Source organism: Macrotis lagotis, chromosome 2 (assembly GCF_037893015.1).
Source record: "Macrotis lagotis isolate mMagLag1 chromosome 2, bilby.v1.9.chrom.fasta, whole genome shotgun sequence".
Classification (NCBI taxonomy): Eukaryota; Metazoa; Chordata; class Mammalia; order Peramelemorphia; family Peramelidae; genus Macrotis; species Macrotis lagotis.
The window spans coordinates 246,949,649-246,965,404 of record NC_133659.1 but is presented as its reverse complement, the minus strand read 5'-3'; the positions used below and the strand labels follow the sequence as shown (position 1 = coordinate 246,965,404).

The 15,756-nt window shown below is 31.4% G+C and overlaps 1 pseudogene; it reads right to left on the bottom strand.

The window, feature by feature from the left end:
* Positions 1-8,103: 8,103 nt before the first annotated feature.
* On the bottom strand, positions 8,104-9,014 carry LOC141512156 (60 kDa heat shock protein, mitochondrial pseudogene; annotated as a pseudogene).
* Between the last annotated feature and the right edge of the window lie 6,742 nt (positions 9,015-15,756).

The window sequence follows — 15,756 nt, the reverse complement described above, 5'->3', positions numbered from 1 at the left end:
TCTCTAATCAATAATAATTTAAAGCAATTGCCACACAAATATAGTTAGCTTTGGTTTCTTTGATAATTGCCTTTCCAAATCCTTTGACCATTTATCAATTAGGGATTGACTTTTTTTTGTTTGATTCAGTTCTCTATATATTTTAGAAATGAATCTTTTGTCAGAAACAATGGCTGTAAAACTTGTTTCCCAGCTTTTAATCTTAGTTACAGTGGTTTTATTTGTGCAAAAACTTTTAATTTAATGCAATTAAAATTATCCAGTTTGTTTCTATATTGTTCTCTATTTCTTCTTTGCTCATAAACTTCTCCCCCTTTTCAGAGACCTGACAGGTAAACCATTCCTTGTTCTCCTAATTGACTTATAATATTACTATTCATGTCTAAATCGTGTACCCATTTCAACCTTATTGTGGTATAGGGTGAGTCACTCTCATTGTTTTGTGAGGTTGTTCATCCCATTCTCATTCATAGGCATGATTTCTAAGTTTATTTACTCCCCTCCCCAATGCAATGTTTCTTTTACCATGTATTCATTCCCAATTCAAGTTTTTAAAAAAATCAACTGAAATTCACACTTGGTGGTTAATGTGAATTAGAATTATCAGACTGAATTCTCTGTACTTCTGAAATTCATATCCAAAGATCTAGTCCTATATCCCAACAGCTTTTCTATTTTCTCATTCCTCATCATAACTTTAGTTAGTTATAATTTCACTGGAAATCTCCTCAATAATTTCCATTTTCCTTTCAATCTCTCCCTTTCATAGCTCAGTCTCCTAGCTACTTAAAGAGAGCATCTCTTAAGGGCAAACTGAATGCTAGTTCCTGTATTATACCCCAGGGACACAAACACAATCAAACAAGACAATCCCTACTCTCAAAGAGTTAATATCCCATTTGGTGAAGATAGCACATAACATGAAAGTGGATAGAATGGAGGGCAGAAGGAAATAGGATTGCTGGCTAAGAGGCAGAAATTGCTTTGCGAATGAGTTTTAATGACAAGTAACTAAAAATATATATTTTTAGGTTTACAAAGCAATTTATATTGTCTTTTTTGATTCTCATAATAGTTCTATGAAGCAGGTATTAATATTATCTCATCCTACAAGAAGAGAAAAGACTGAAAAGTGAATTATCTTGCCTAGAGTTGAACAGCAAGATTATCCTCAGAGACCAGATCTTTAATCCATGGGCTGCTATAGTTCTATCATTATACTCTCTTAAATAGTCCTTTTCTAGATCAAATAAATGTTAGCTTTATAACATTTTTATTCCCCACCTCTTCTTTTGAAAGACTCTCATCAATTAAATGATACAATGAATATAGGGATGAGCCTGGAGTAAGGACTTTAAATCTGATCTTTATCTCTTACTAACTGTGGCCCTAGTCAAGTCCTTTTACCTGTTTGCCTTGATAATGGGATTAATAATGATAACCTTGGTAGAAATGTACTACTAATAATAGTACCTTTCTACTAAGGCTATTTTAAGTATCAGATAGGTTGGCATACAGAAAGAACTATTGAAATAATTACTATTACTGTTGTTTTGTTACTATTAATCTGTAGTACTCCAATTATAAGAAATAATAATTGACTCTTCTTTGTCACAGGGGATTATTTTCTGATTTGTTTTGTTTTTAGTACCCAAATTACAAACTTGTCTCTGTTTCTTTGCAGACCCTTAATTGTGATGAGAGTAGAGAAAGACTATATTGTATATTATTTTCTCTATTTTTTTAGAATGTAAGAATTAAATCATCACTTAGATTTCTTGAGGGGTCCATTTTGAGGTATGCATACTTGTTTATCTTTTTAAAGTTTCTTTTGTTTGCTTTTCTGCAATTCAAAGACTCTACCCAGTCCTATTTTCTCCAACAAAATGGACTTAGAAATTAATTTTATTAAATAACATTTTTTCGTTTTTAGTATTTTTCTAACTTTTCAGATTGAGCCCATTAAGAGTTTATTAAGCCTTTATCATGTTTCAGGCATATATAGAATATAGAATACAAAGAATATAGAATATAGAATACAAAGAAAAATCAAATTCTTATCATTATTCCATTCTATGAAAAGACAATATTTACACATACATAGAAGTAGAAGAGCATACAATGGGAGTAATCCAGGGCTATAGTTTTTTCAAGGCAAAAGTAAGGGATAAGAAAAAGGAATTGTTGAGTTGGAAAGGTTGGGGAAAGGCAGGAGCACTGATGCATTGTCTACTTGGTCCTAGCTCAAATTGTGCAAAGTAGATGGCATATTTCTCTATAGTTAAAGTAAAACAAAGACGTGAGATATGAATCCATATTATTCATGTAAATAGAACAGCCATTCTGGAAAGCACTTTGGAATAATATAATTAGACTAAGATGTCTAAATCATTTGATCCAGAGTTTCTACACATAGACCCTAAGGAGATCATTAACAAAAGGCAAGATTTTGGATATATCAAAATATTTTTGAATCAAAGAAGTTTACAGGTGATAATAGAATGATCATAAGAAACAAATTGCAATCTCCTAACCATACCATATATTTTTACATTGCCTCCAAGGTTTTTAAAGAAGAATATTAGTATTCTTTTTAAAAGGGTTCTGTATTAAGGAGCAACATGACATCCTTAAATGTATCTTGAAATTTTCCAAAAACAATTTAGTCCTATTCAATTCTGAGTTCAGATAAAAATGAAAAAAAATATTTTGTCAGCTGTATCACAACACAGCTTAAATATTATTTTTCCTTCACTAAATAGTTGTTTTCAGAATGATAATTTTTTTTAACCAAAGACCAAAGAAATGTGAACTGTGTGGTAACTGGAAAAATGACTTTTATACTTAACAATGGCTGAATTAAGGTAGCCTAAAATATTTATAGATTTTTTTAATGATGCATCAAAGTAGTTTATTTATGCCTCAGAGATCCCAGAAGAATTGGTCTAAATACTTATGTGATAAGAAAATTTGACAATTTTAACAATTGAAATGGTGAAAATAATTTTTAAAAGTTTCAGTTCTTAAACATATATGCCAAATCTGAACATACCACCCTATCTAAATTATTGTCATTTGGTGATTTGACAGCTGAAGGAAAGAGTTTTAAAAACTGAGGAAGGAAAAAAAGGTTGAAAGGAGGGGAAAGTAGGAGTAATCAAGTTTAGTTTGTAGTAGGAGAGAAGAATGAAAGATGTAGAGAGGAACAAAAAATTATACAGCCTGCCTTTGTGTTGTACAGATATGTTTTTTTTAATTTGTTTAAGGTAATGGGGTTAAGAGTGACTTGCCCAGGGTCACACAGATAGGCAATTACTAAGTGTCTGAGGTCAAATCTGAACTCAGGTCCTCCTGATTCCAGGGTTGATGTTCTATCCACTGTGTCACTAGCTGCCCCCCCCACTTCCAATAGATATGTTTTTGTTAGCCTATGTTTGCAGAAGACAAACTGGTATGTTATAAGATATGAATAGAAGAATTTTAGATTTTTGTGTTATGTCCATTATGAAAAATCATGTATTTATTATTCATGGTCTATATGCATGTTACAAATAATTTAACTTCATTGGGATATCTAATCGAGTTTCCATGGGCAATATTATTTCTCTACTTGGTCTTAGTCCAAGAGGGTTCAAGAAGTAGATGACATATTTCTCTTCAGTCAAAGTAAAAAAAAAGATTTGATATATGAATCCATATTATTCATGTTAGATAATCTTTTCTCCTTTCCCCATTCCTTGAAATATCTTGAAAATTCTTTCAAAATTTCAGTTTGATTGTAGAAATTATTAAATTTAAGATTGGGTTAAAGAGGACCTTTTAATGGTTGTTTTAATTTTATATCCTAAATAATGAAATATGAGGGACAGACATGTTGAACAGATGTTAATTCAAATGAAATTTAGTCATTGTATGATTTAAAACAATTGACATATAAGTTAAGGAGTTTTCTTCAACTTGGGTGCCAGTTAATTTGCTAATGTTGATTCTAAATTAATCAGAAAAGAGGCAAAAAAATTACACTATTTTAGGGTTGGCTAGGTGGTGTAGTGGATAAAGCACCGGCCCTGGAGTCAGGAGTACCTGGGTTCAAATCCGGTCTCAGACACTTAATAATTACCTAGCTGTGTGGCCTTGGGCAAGCCACTTAACCCTGTTTGCCTTGCAAAAACCTAAAAAAAATTATACCATTTTAATTATTTGGCATTAAAAGCAACTTTAATGTGGGAAAACCAATAAGCCTTTGCAACTTTTGCTATATATATAGTTTTTTTTTTGTGTTGATAGGTGTTTGATGAGACAGTAAAATGAATTTGCAGCACCCACCACATAGCATTCATCCATGTGAGACATTATCTTTTTTTAAAACATTATTAAATTGTAAATATTCTCTCTGGTTTTCAGTGTGTAATTAAGTCTGTATGTTTAACAATTTTGTGATTCTATCAATATTATTCATACAATATGAACATCACAGTAGGCTGGCTGCTTTTTCTGAAGCAATATAACTTTCATTGGTAATATGTTAGGTATGACTGCTTGCTTGCTTTAAACAGTCTTGGTTTCTGACTTCCTATGTGAGTCAGATATTTTCAAGGACTTCTAGTTTTACCTTCTTTCATTCTATTGTTCTGATTGCTTACTTGGTTTTGAACTCTTGACATCTGGGTTCTAAATGAGGTTTTTATGAATTCCCTGCTTCCTTAAATATGTACCTAACCATGATCCCACTCTAACTTGCTCTTACAATTTTTCAATTTCTTCAGCTTTAATTGTGGGTTTGACTTGAACCTACTGTTTCATCTTTGTGTCTGCTTCTCCCATTCTCTTTTATCTTGACTATTTTCTCCCAAAATTTGTTCCCAATATTTATTTTTTGGATTAATTAACTATATGGGTTATTATTTGGTGTATAGAAAATGAACATAAGTCAAGTGAAGAAATATATAAATAAAAAGATATATTTGATAGGCATTATATTGAGAGAAGTTTCAAGGCCAGAATGAGCTAAGACCTAGAAAGAAAGGAAGGATGAAAGAAGAGAGAGAGAGAGAGAGAGAGAGAGAGAGAGAGAGAGAGAGAGAGAGAGAGGAAGGAAGAAGGAAGGATGGAAGGAAGGAAAGAAAGAAGGCAGGAAGGCAGGTAGAAACAAAGGGAGAAAGAAAGAAAGAAAGAAAGAAAGAAAGAAAGAAAGAAAGAAAGAAAGAAAGAAAGAAAGAAAGAAAGAAAGAAAGAAAGAAAGAAAAAAAAGAAAGGAAGGAAGAAAGAAGAAGGAAGGAAGGATGGAAGGAAGGAAGGAGGGAGAGAAAGAAAGCAGGAAGGCAGGAATGAAGGGAGAAAGATGAGGAAAGAAAGAAAGGAAGAAAGAAAAGAAGAAAGAAAAGAAGGAAGAAAGAAAGAAAGACAGAAATGAATTAAGGAACCAAGTAAGGAAGAAATGGTGTTAAAATAAACATAGCTCATTGGGGTTCTGATTACTTGAATTAAAACACCAAATGTCATTTGAGTCATTAAATGAGTCATTAGAGACTCATTTCCCTGTTAAGCTTCTCTCTGGTTCATTAACTTTCTATCAGGTATGGAGAAAAGACATTACCAACTTTGTAAAACATCTCTCTCTAACTGGTTTGCTTCAGGGTTGCCCAACCTGAATTGAGGATAAATCTCCTTTCCCTTTCAAGTAAACTGTCTCTCAATTAATATAAATTTGGACTATTATAATTTGGGACACAAATAGTTCTAAACTGTCCTATACTTCACTGTCAATTTTGGGCAACAAATACATCTAAGCATTTAAAGGATTTACTTAAAAACTTCTACTTATAGGCAACAATATATGCTGCTGATCATTAGGCCTCTTCATTACCACTTCATTATTAGAAGAGAAATAAAATGTGAGGAGGAGCATATGTTTCAGCACTTCCTTCCCCTTCCCCATTCCCTCTGCCTTCCCTGTAGTTCGAGGAAGGTGAAGGAAAGAAATGGATGAGATTGTAGAGGTAGTTTTAACTGCAATAGCCGCTGGTTCCCAGTCTATTGTTTTTGAATCCAGTCAATTCCTTTTGCCCTGCCTCATTGCATCTCACTTTTTTGGATGTATGTTTCTTAATGTCAAAAACTCTCAGACACTCTTTAGTTTCTGTCAAGAAGACAATACCTTTGTCTCCTTTGGTTTTCTTAATCAAAAGTTCCTGCAAATTTAACTCATAGTAAAACAAATCAATATCTACAAACAAATAATTTTCCATAGCCCAATATATGTCAGTTCAGTATTTATGGGGGAATGTCTTGCATTCACAAAAACAAAACAAACAAAATCTTTTATTTTTAATAAAGGAAGAAAAAATATTTGGTCCCACTAGTTAGTGTAGATTAGTGCACTAATAATGGATGATAGCTAATCTACCAGTATTTCACATTTCTTCTCTGTCATTGATGATGATGATCATGATAATGAGAGGTAGCACTTTAAACTTTCCAAATCATTTTACTTATTATCTCATTTTATCTTCTTTTTGGAAAGGATAAGATCAATAATATTAAGAGATTGAGGCATGAAATAATTAAGGAAACAGTAAGTGATCACATGGATAAATTCAATTAACCTTGCCAGGATAAATTGCACCAATAAATACTTAAATAACTTGGAAAATGAAATTTTAGAAAAATCATTAAGAATATATGGTCTTTCCCTCCAAACTCCCATTTCCTCCTGGAATGAGTCCAAAGGGAAGGAAAACAAAACACCTGTAATAAATACACATAGTCAAAGAAAACAAATTCCCACATTGTCCATGTTAAAAAGAATAGATTCTCAAATTGCACCCTGAGTCTATCATCTCTAAGACAAGTGGTAAAGCGAATGTTTCATCATGTGTCTTCTGAAGTCATGATGGGTCACTGCTTTAATCAGAGTACTTAAATCTTCCAATGTTGCTTGGTTTTACATTGTGTTTTATATATATATATATATATATATATATATATATATATATATATATATACATATATATATGCATATTAATATATATGTATGTGTACACACACATATATATATATATATATATATATATATATATATATACTTTAATTATTTTCTGGTTCTACTTATTTCATGTTTCATTAATTTATGCAAGTCTTCCCAAGTTGTTATATAAATTGTTCTTTCTTTATTTCTTACATCAAAAAAGTATTCTATTACAGTCATATCCCCAAATTTTTGAGCACTTCAGCTATAAACAACTCCTTCATTTCTTTACAAGTCCAAAAGGAGTTCCAATAAATTTGTTCTGATGTATTTATTTCCTCTTTCTTTTATTTCTTTGGAGTACAGACTGAAGAATAGTATTGCTGAGCAGAAGGGTATGAATAGTTAAACAATTTGGGGAGCACATTTCTAAAATGCTTTCCAGAATAACTGAACCAAAGCACCATTCCATTAAGGTACCTTATTTTTAATTGTACTGAACACTTTTTCTTCAGCAATTTTGTCAATCTGATGGGTGTAAGGTAAAATCCCAGGTTTTCTTTAATTTTTATTTCACTAATCATTAATGATTTGGAATGTTCCTTTTTCAAAACATGAATTACTTTCTCTAAAATTCTGTTCTTAAAACTTGACCATTTATTATTTTGGGAATTCTTTTATCTAAAAAATTTGAATTAGTTCTCTATGTACCTTTAAACAACTTCATTACACAAAGGTTATCATAAATTTTGATATTTCTCAACTTTGGAATTTTAATTACTCTGTGTCTGAACAGAAAGTCTGCCTCTGAACTTTCCTTCTGGTGATGAAAAACAGTAAAATTTTGATTTAACAGAATAATAATAAAATGCTTCATTTGGTTTAAATTGAAAAGTACATGGATCTTTCAAGGATTAGGAATGTATAAATATCTTTACTCAAAAAATACAAAATAAATTATCTGTAGGCATGGATAATGACAGCAATAAGCCATTACATAATTTGTCAACTGATTTTTTTTAACATCAGCTTTTACTTCAGTCCTCTCTCCAACTGATTTCTTAAATTTAGTGAAGAACACTGCTTTGATTCATGCTTTCATCACAGATCATAATGATACGGCATTATTCTAGAAATTAAAACATGCCACCTCCTATACCTCTACTCATGTCACCCATCCCTCACATTGAAGGTTCCTTATCTTCTTTAGGAACTGAAGTAGCAACAACTTCTGTTGTTAATAGAGAACCTACGCTAACATCCTCCAACAACCTGAGATGAGTTAATTATTCCTTTTTCAACCATATTTACAAAATCTTTATGCATGGTAATATAATCTATCTCTGAGGGGTTTTATAAATTTTTTTTCTACTCTCAGTGAGCTCCAACTTTCATATTCTTAGCAATGGTCACTGAAGGGATTTTCAATGTCTTCTTAATTATATCTATTCACATTTTTTGGCCTTCATTAAATAGAGTTAATGCTTGCCAGACAGGAAAGCATCGAAGCAATGAAGAGTTACCTCCAAGAGCTATGCCTTCTTCAACAGCAACACATGTAGCACTTAGTGTATCAATAACCTAGTCTTTCTTTTCATTTTTTTATACATCACTTGTTCCATCTACCTTTATTACACCTACTCCATTAGAATGTTTGGTCAAATGTTCATTTAACTCTTCTTTTTCATAGTTACTATCAACAATATCTAAATTTTCAATGATTTCTTGAGCACGTTTTTCAACTTGGGCTTTTACACCCTTTCCTTTCAAAAGCATTACATCATCTTTAATCACAATAAGCTCTCCAACTTTTCCAAAGTCATGAGTTTGAATATCTTTAAGATTCAGAGACAAACTCTTTTCCTACACTGCATCACCAGTAGAAATAACCATATCCTTAAACTGATTTTTCTTATTGTCACCAAAACCTCGAACTTTTACTGTAACAAGTCATACCCTAACTTTTTACCTGTTAAAAAAGAGTACTTAGTTCTTCTCTATCAACATATTAAGCAATTATGACTAAATCTTTTCTTCTTTTTTTCATTATTCCTCCTGATAGTCTTGGCCTTTTGTTATTTTGTATGAATTTTATTATTATTACTTGACTCTCTAAAATATTCATTTAATAGTTTGTTGTGGCATTGAAAGTAAATCTATTTAGATAGTATTTGTTACTTTTATAGTACTAACTTAGTCTTCTCAATAACAATTAATATGCCACCAATTATTTGATGAAATTAGAAAATGGAAAATCATAATACCATTTGCAAAAAAAAAGTTTGCTCTTTTTGTTTGCTTATTCCCTTTATTTCTATTTCTAGCACAAATTCAAATTGTGGCACTGAAAGCAGACAACCTTGCTTATTTCCTCAATCCATAATTTAAAGCCTGTTATATATAATTCTCGTTTCTGGTTTTAGGTAGCTATTATCAATCCTATTAAGGTAAGATTCAGTCACTTCTATATTATTAGTACTTTTCCTTCATCTATTGATATTATCATGTACTTTTATATTCTTCTTGCTATTAGGAATGTAATAGTTTTCCTGATATTTAATCTGCCTTAATTCTGAATTTAAATCTAATCTAATCATAGAATATAATCTTTGTGAATCACTAATGTGATCTTCTTGCAAATATTTTAGCTTTTTTCTATCAATGTTCATTAGGAATATTTCTTTATAGTTTCTTTCTTTGATTTGACATTCCCTGATTTAGGTAGTAAGATCTGCTTGTATCAGATAAGAAAACTTGGTAGAATCCTTACTTTTTATAATTTTATTTATTTAAGGCAATTTGGTTAAGTGACTTGCCCAAGATCACACAGCTAGGCAATTATTAAGTGCCTGAGGCCAGTTTTGAATTGAGGTCCTCCTGACTCCGGGGCCAGTGCTCTATCCACTGCACCACCTAGCTGCCCCACTTTTAAATTTTTTTAAAGCACTTATGGGGGGGGCAGCTAGGTGGTGCAGTGGATAGAGCACTGGCCCTGGAGTCAGGAGTAAAACTTACTGGTCCCAGAATTTAAATGTGTTTTTCATTTTTGAATTTATTTCTCTGTTCTTTTTTCTCAAAATGAATTAAATTCTTTATGTCTAATTCTGTCAACCTGAGTATTTGTATGTTTTATGTATTTCACTTAGTTTAACAATTTTGAGAACCTAATTAGATGAAATAGTTTTTAATGATTTCCTTTTTATTCCATTTGTAGCAAATTTGTCATTTTTTTTGATGCTAGTAATTTGGTTTACCTATTGTATTTTTTAAGTTATTTGATGGTATCTGTATTATTGTTGTCACCATCAAAACACTTTTATTTTTAATTCAAATTTTTTCCCTTAAATCTGGTTAATTCCTAATTTGATTTTCAGAATTTCTGTGGTGGTATTTAATTCAGGTTTCTTAATTTGATATGTTTATTTTAATTTATGTGGTTTAATTTCCAATTTATTACTCTGCTTTTCCTTTATTTTATTGATAAATATATTTGAACAAATATTTTCACTTAATAACCTCATTGACAATATCCCCCAAATTTTGGCAGGTTTTCACATTGTTTTCAATAACTAATGAAATTATTCGTTGTATCCGTGATTTTGTTCTTTGACTAGCTCCTTCTTTAACAATGTTATTCAATCTCTAAATTTTTTTCAGTGCTTCCTTTTCAAAATATAATTTTAATGTAGTTCATAAACATGCAATTATGATTTTTCCTTTTTGCATTTGCTTGTAATATTTTTCAACTAATTTATGATCAATTTTTGTGCTATGGATAATTGAATAATATGAATACTTCATCTTACTTCTGGAAAATGCTATTCAGATCCTAAACTACTTTCATGTGAATTTTCAAGTGAGATTTTGTAGATCGAAAGGGATTTATTGTGAAGCCCACCAATATCATAGCTCTAGTTTCTATTTCTCTCCATCACTCATTTAATTTTTCCTTTCAACATTTAGATGCTTAAGTCAATTGATACATATATATGCTTAGCTCTGATGTTACTTTGCTGTGACAGCTCTTAGGATAATATAACTTTCTTGATTATGTCCTTTAATTGTGTATTTTTACTATTGCTTTGGGACCATGATTGCTATGCTTGCCTTTTTATGAAGCATAATAGAGATCAGTTATGAGTCTTGCAACAATCCAGTTCAAAAGCGATGAAAATTTGAACCAAGGTAACAGCTGTATGAGTTAAAAGGAGGGATCAGATGAAAGAAACTATGAAATTAGAAATGGCAACTAATTCGATATGTGGAGTAAAGAAGGAGGAGGCCAGGATAATGAACCAGCAATTCAATATTTTGGCACAATTGCAAATGAGAGTCAAGTCTCTTCCATCTTTTTCATACCAAAATAATGCTTTGAATAACAATTGAAAAAAAAGTTGAAAAAAAAAGTAGAAAAAATTCTTCACAAGTTGAAACGATGACTTTATCTTCCTAATTAAACTACTTCTATTTCTTGCTTCTTCTAAATCTGCACTGCAGATTCATTATATTCTTTTTAATTCTAATGTTTGTTCTTCAGGTTTATTTTTACTACCTATTAATATGTTTGCTTTATTGATTATATTTTCCTATTTATTTTGATCCTTTAATATAATTTTACAATTTCATTAATTGTTCTTTTTTCTAATTGAAGCAAATAAAAGTAAAATTTCTTAATTTATTTTCTAGTTAATTTTTCCCTTTATACTTTCTTCTTTTCAGTCCTTTTTATACCTTTTGTTTCCTTCTTATACCTTACTCCTCTTCACATATTCTACAATATAATCATACTTTTCCAGTTGGAATTTCTTAAAGATGAAACTCTACCACCTACCTCTATGTCTTTTTACTGACTATTCTCAGTACCTGGAATAACTTGCCTCCTTTCTTTTGCCTCACATGTTTCCTTTGCTTCCTTTATAATTCAAATTAACCTTCAGTGTTTTTGAAGAAGCCTTTCCCAATTCTTTCCTTCATTCAGTTCCTAGTGCCTCAACTTTTCATATTATCTACTATTTTCTTTCAACATCTTGAATACTTTCCAGTCATTTACATGTCAATATTTTTCATTAGAAAGGTGTGTTCTTTGAGGGCAGGGCTTATTAGTTTTACCTCTTTTATATTCCAAATATTTGACATAGTGCCTGGCATATACCAACCACTTAATTCCTCCTCTAAGAATGTGTATGCTTTACTACTTGAGTACATGTAAATTTAGTACTGATATTACTTCATTGTTTTAGCAAGATATAGTTTCCTTCCTTATCTCTTTTAATCACATCTCTTTTTTTTGCTTTTGATTTGGCTGATGTCAGGTTTTCTACTCCTGATTTTTTTTAACTTCAGCTTAAGTATATAATATATTTTGTTCTAGCCTTTCACCTTTACTTTAACTGGATCTCTCTGCTTCAAATATGTTTGTTGTTAATAACATATTATAGGATTCTTGTTTTTAATCCACTCTGTCACCCACTTCCATTTTATGGTACAGCTCATCTCATTCACATTAACAGTTATGATTGCTAAATGAGTATTTCCATATATATATATATATAATTTTCTCCCTGTTTTTACTTTTCCATTCTCCTTTCACCCTTTCCCTCATCATCAGGTTTTTGCTTTCTAACCAGGGCATACCTCAATCTGCCCTCCCTTCTATTAACCCTGCTCCCTTTTCTTCCTCTTTGCCCTTCTATTTCAGCTCTCCTTTGTGCCCATCATTTTATCAGCATCCCTTCTTTTTATTTTTCCTTTCCATATTATTTTCTGTTCCACCAGTACAATCTTTTTTTTAACCCTTTAATGTTTTATGCCATCACATCAAGGTCAATTTATAAACACACCCTGTCTATATACATACATGTATATATATATATATATGTATATATATGTGTGTGTGTGTGTGTGTGTGTGTGTGTGTGTAGAGAGAGAGCCAAGTCTTTTCTATCATTTTCATACCAAAATAATGCTTTGAATAGCAATTGAAAAAAATTGAGATATCGTTCTCAAGAGTTGAATATCATTGAATATCTTCCAAGTAGGGATGTGAATAGTTTAACTTTATTGAATAACATTTTTTTCCTGCTTACCTCTTTATGATGCTCTTGGGTCTCATATTTGAAGATCAAATTTTCAGTTTAGCTCTGGTCTTTTCATAAGAAAAGTTTGAAAGGCCCCTGTTGCATTGCTCAATTTTGCTGGGGAGTTGATTCTTGGTGGTGATCCAAGCTTCTTTACCTTCCAGAATGTCATATTCTAATCCTTCAATCTTTTAATGAGGAAGCTGTTAAATTTTGTGCAGTCTTGTCTGTGACTCCTTGATATCTGAGTTGTTTCATTTTGGCTGTGACAGTAGTTTCTGCTTGACTTGATTATTTTGAAGTTTTGAAGTTTGGCTACAATATTACTTGGAGCTTTCATGTGGGGATCTCTTTCAAGAGGTGATCAATGGATTCCTTCAATACTTTATTTTGTTCCATCCTTCTAGGATACCAGTTTGCCATGGCAATTTCTTGAAAGATGTAAGATGCAATCAAATCTCTCTCTCTCTCTCTCTCTCTCTCTCTCTCTCTCTCTCTCTCTATCTATCTTGATCTTGGCTTTCATGAAGGTGGAAATATATTTTCATGATTGTACATGCATAGCCTATATCAGATTGTGCTCTTTCTTGGAAAGGGAGAATAGGTGAGAAAAAAGGAGAAAAATATTTGAAACTCAAAATTTAATAAAAACAAATGTTAAAAACAATCTTTATATGTGATTGGAAAAAATAAAAAGGATCTATGCCATACAACTTCTCTTTGGGTTCCAACTCACCAGCCTTATCTTCTTTATTATTTCTTTCAACAATGTACTTTCTGTCATTTGAGACTTGCCCTGAGCATGAGGAAGGAATAAAATAAGCAAAGAAAAAGTAGACTGCTTTATCGTCACAAAAGAAAGTTGAAGATACATGACAAAAACATGTGAAAAAGTCAAGGTCATTTTAAAAAATCACATTCATTTAAGTAGTGGTGAATATAGTGTAAAATACAAAGACAGTAATTGATGGTAGAGATACAGTCTAAGAATGAACAGAATAGCAGGCCTGTGGGACTCAACAAGCAATGCTTTCCAGAGATGGGGAGGTAGTAACTTTTAAAAATATGAGAATTATTTGCTCCCATGCTTTATTTCCATAGATACTCTCCATTCTGTGTCTGCCACATATCTCCTGTCTATAAGTGGAAAAAGCTTTGTCCTCAGAAGTTAGAAAATTTGGGATCTAGAGCTATCCTAGACCTTGGTTAATCTGGGATGAATCACCTTATTTGTCTTGGACTAGGTTTCCTTAACTCTAAAAAGTTAGGATTTGATTAGAAATTCTACAATCTCCTTTGCTTCTCTAGCATTCTATTATTCTTTAATTGAGAGGAGCAATATTTCCAAGGGGTCAGCCGTGTAAACTAATGTAAATTTTTCCCAAGTCCTGCTGTTTTTAAAACTATATTTTGAAGGACTTACCCTTTTAAGGATTTTTGTTTGTTTTTGTTTTTCCATGAACACAATTCTCTTTGAAATTCAGTCTGAGTCCAAGCATGCCAGAACGTTTTGGTTACAGAAAACACACACACACACACACACACACACACACACACACACACACACACACACACACAAATAAAATTACAAAAATAAATGAAAATTAAGGATTCCTTCTGAGACTTTCGATTGGCAGACTAGCATCATGACAAAAGCTGGGACAGGTGAGATTCCCAAGGATGAACACTTCATCCTTGTTAAATATCCTTTCTCTATCCTGAATGCCCTTCCTCTATAGTAGTTTAGTTGATCTTACTTTGTTAGCTACTAGATAGACCAATCTGAAACATACCTGCTCCAGCACAGTGAGATTTTTCTAAAACAACAGTAAATTATCTAAACATTATCATCTCCTCAAAAGGAAAGTAGGTCTTGTAGTTGATAAGGCATAAAATGTAGAAATAGGAAAATGTGAATTAAAATGTAACCTGTGACACATACAAGTTTTGTAAATCCTTATAAGTTATTTAGCCTCTTTCAGCATTCAATTCCTCATCTATAAAATGAGAATACTGCTAGCATTTACTCCACCGAATTGCCAGTTACTTGTAACATTATTATTCCTAGAATAAATTCAAAGTTCAAGTTAATGAAATGCAACAAGAATATTTCTAGAAAAATATAATTTTTAAAAATGACTAATTCAAAATACCAAGAAAAGAAGTTTCTTTTTTCCTTCACTCTTTTAGATTCATGTAGAAAGATCTGAACTGATTTGCTATATCAGATCTACAATGTTCCAAGGAGTCTTGTGGTAGGAATTTTTTTAAAATAAATTTTTATGTGCTCTATTTGATGAGATTTATATTTTAATTATTCTGAATGAAATCACTAAAATATATTAATAAAACATATTTTGGCTGTATTTGAAAATAAAATACAGACACAAGGCCTTCAATGTTGCTGAGGATACATGTATAATTTTTAAAGGAATTTTATATAATCCCAGGAATCTTCAGAGAGTTTGAGAGCAATGAATGAGCTTCAGCCACATAATAAATTCTAGTGAAGTAGTTGAATACCATTAATTATTCATAAAAATTAAAAGCAAATTTTAGGTATTGAAGATAGCACATAGAAAAAGAGGCAAATACATTTATTTTAAAATCTATTTTCTCATTATTACAGTAATATTTTGCATTATGTACTCCCTGACCATTAAAAATATTGCATAATTACCGATTGTTTCTAAACTAAATCTGAAAATCCTC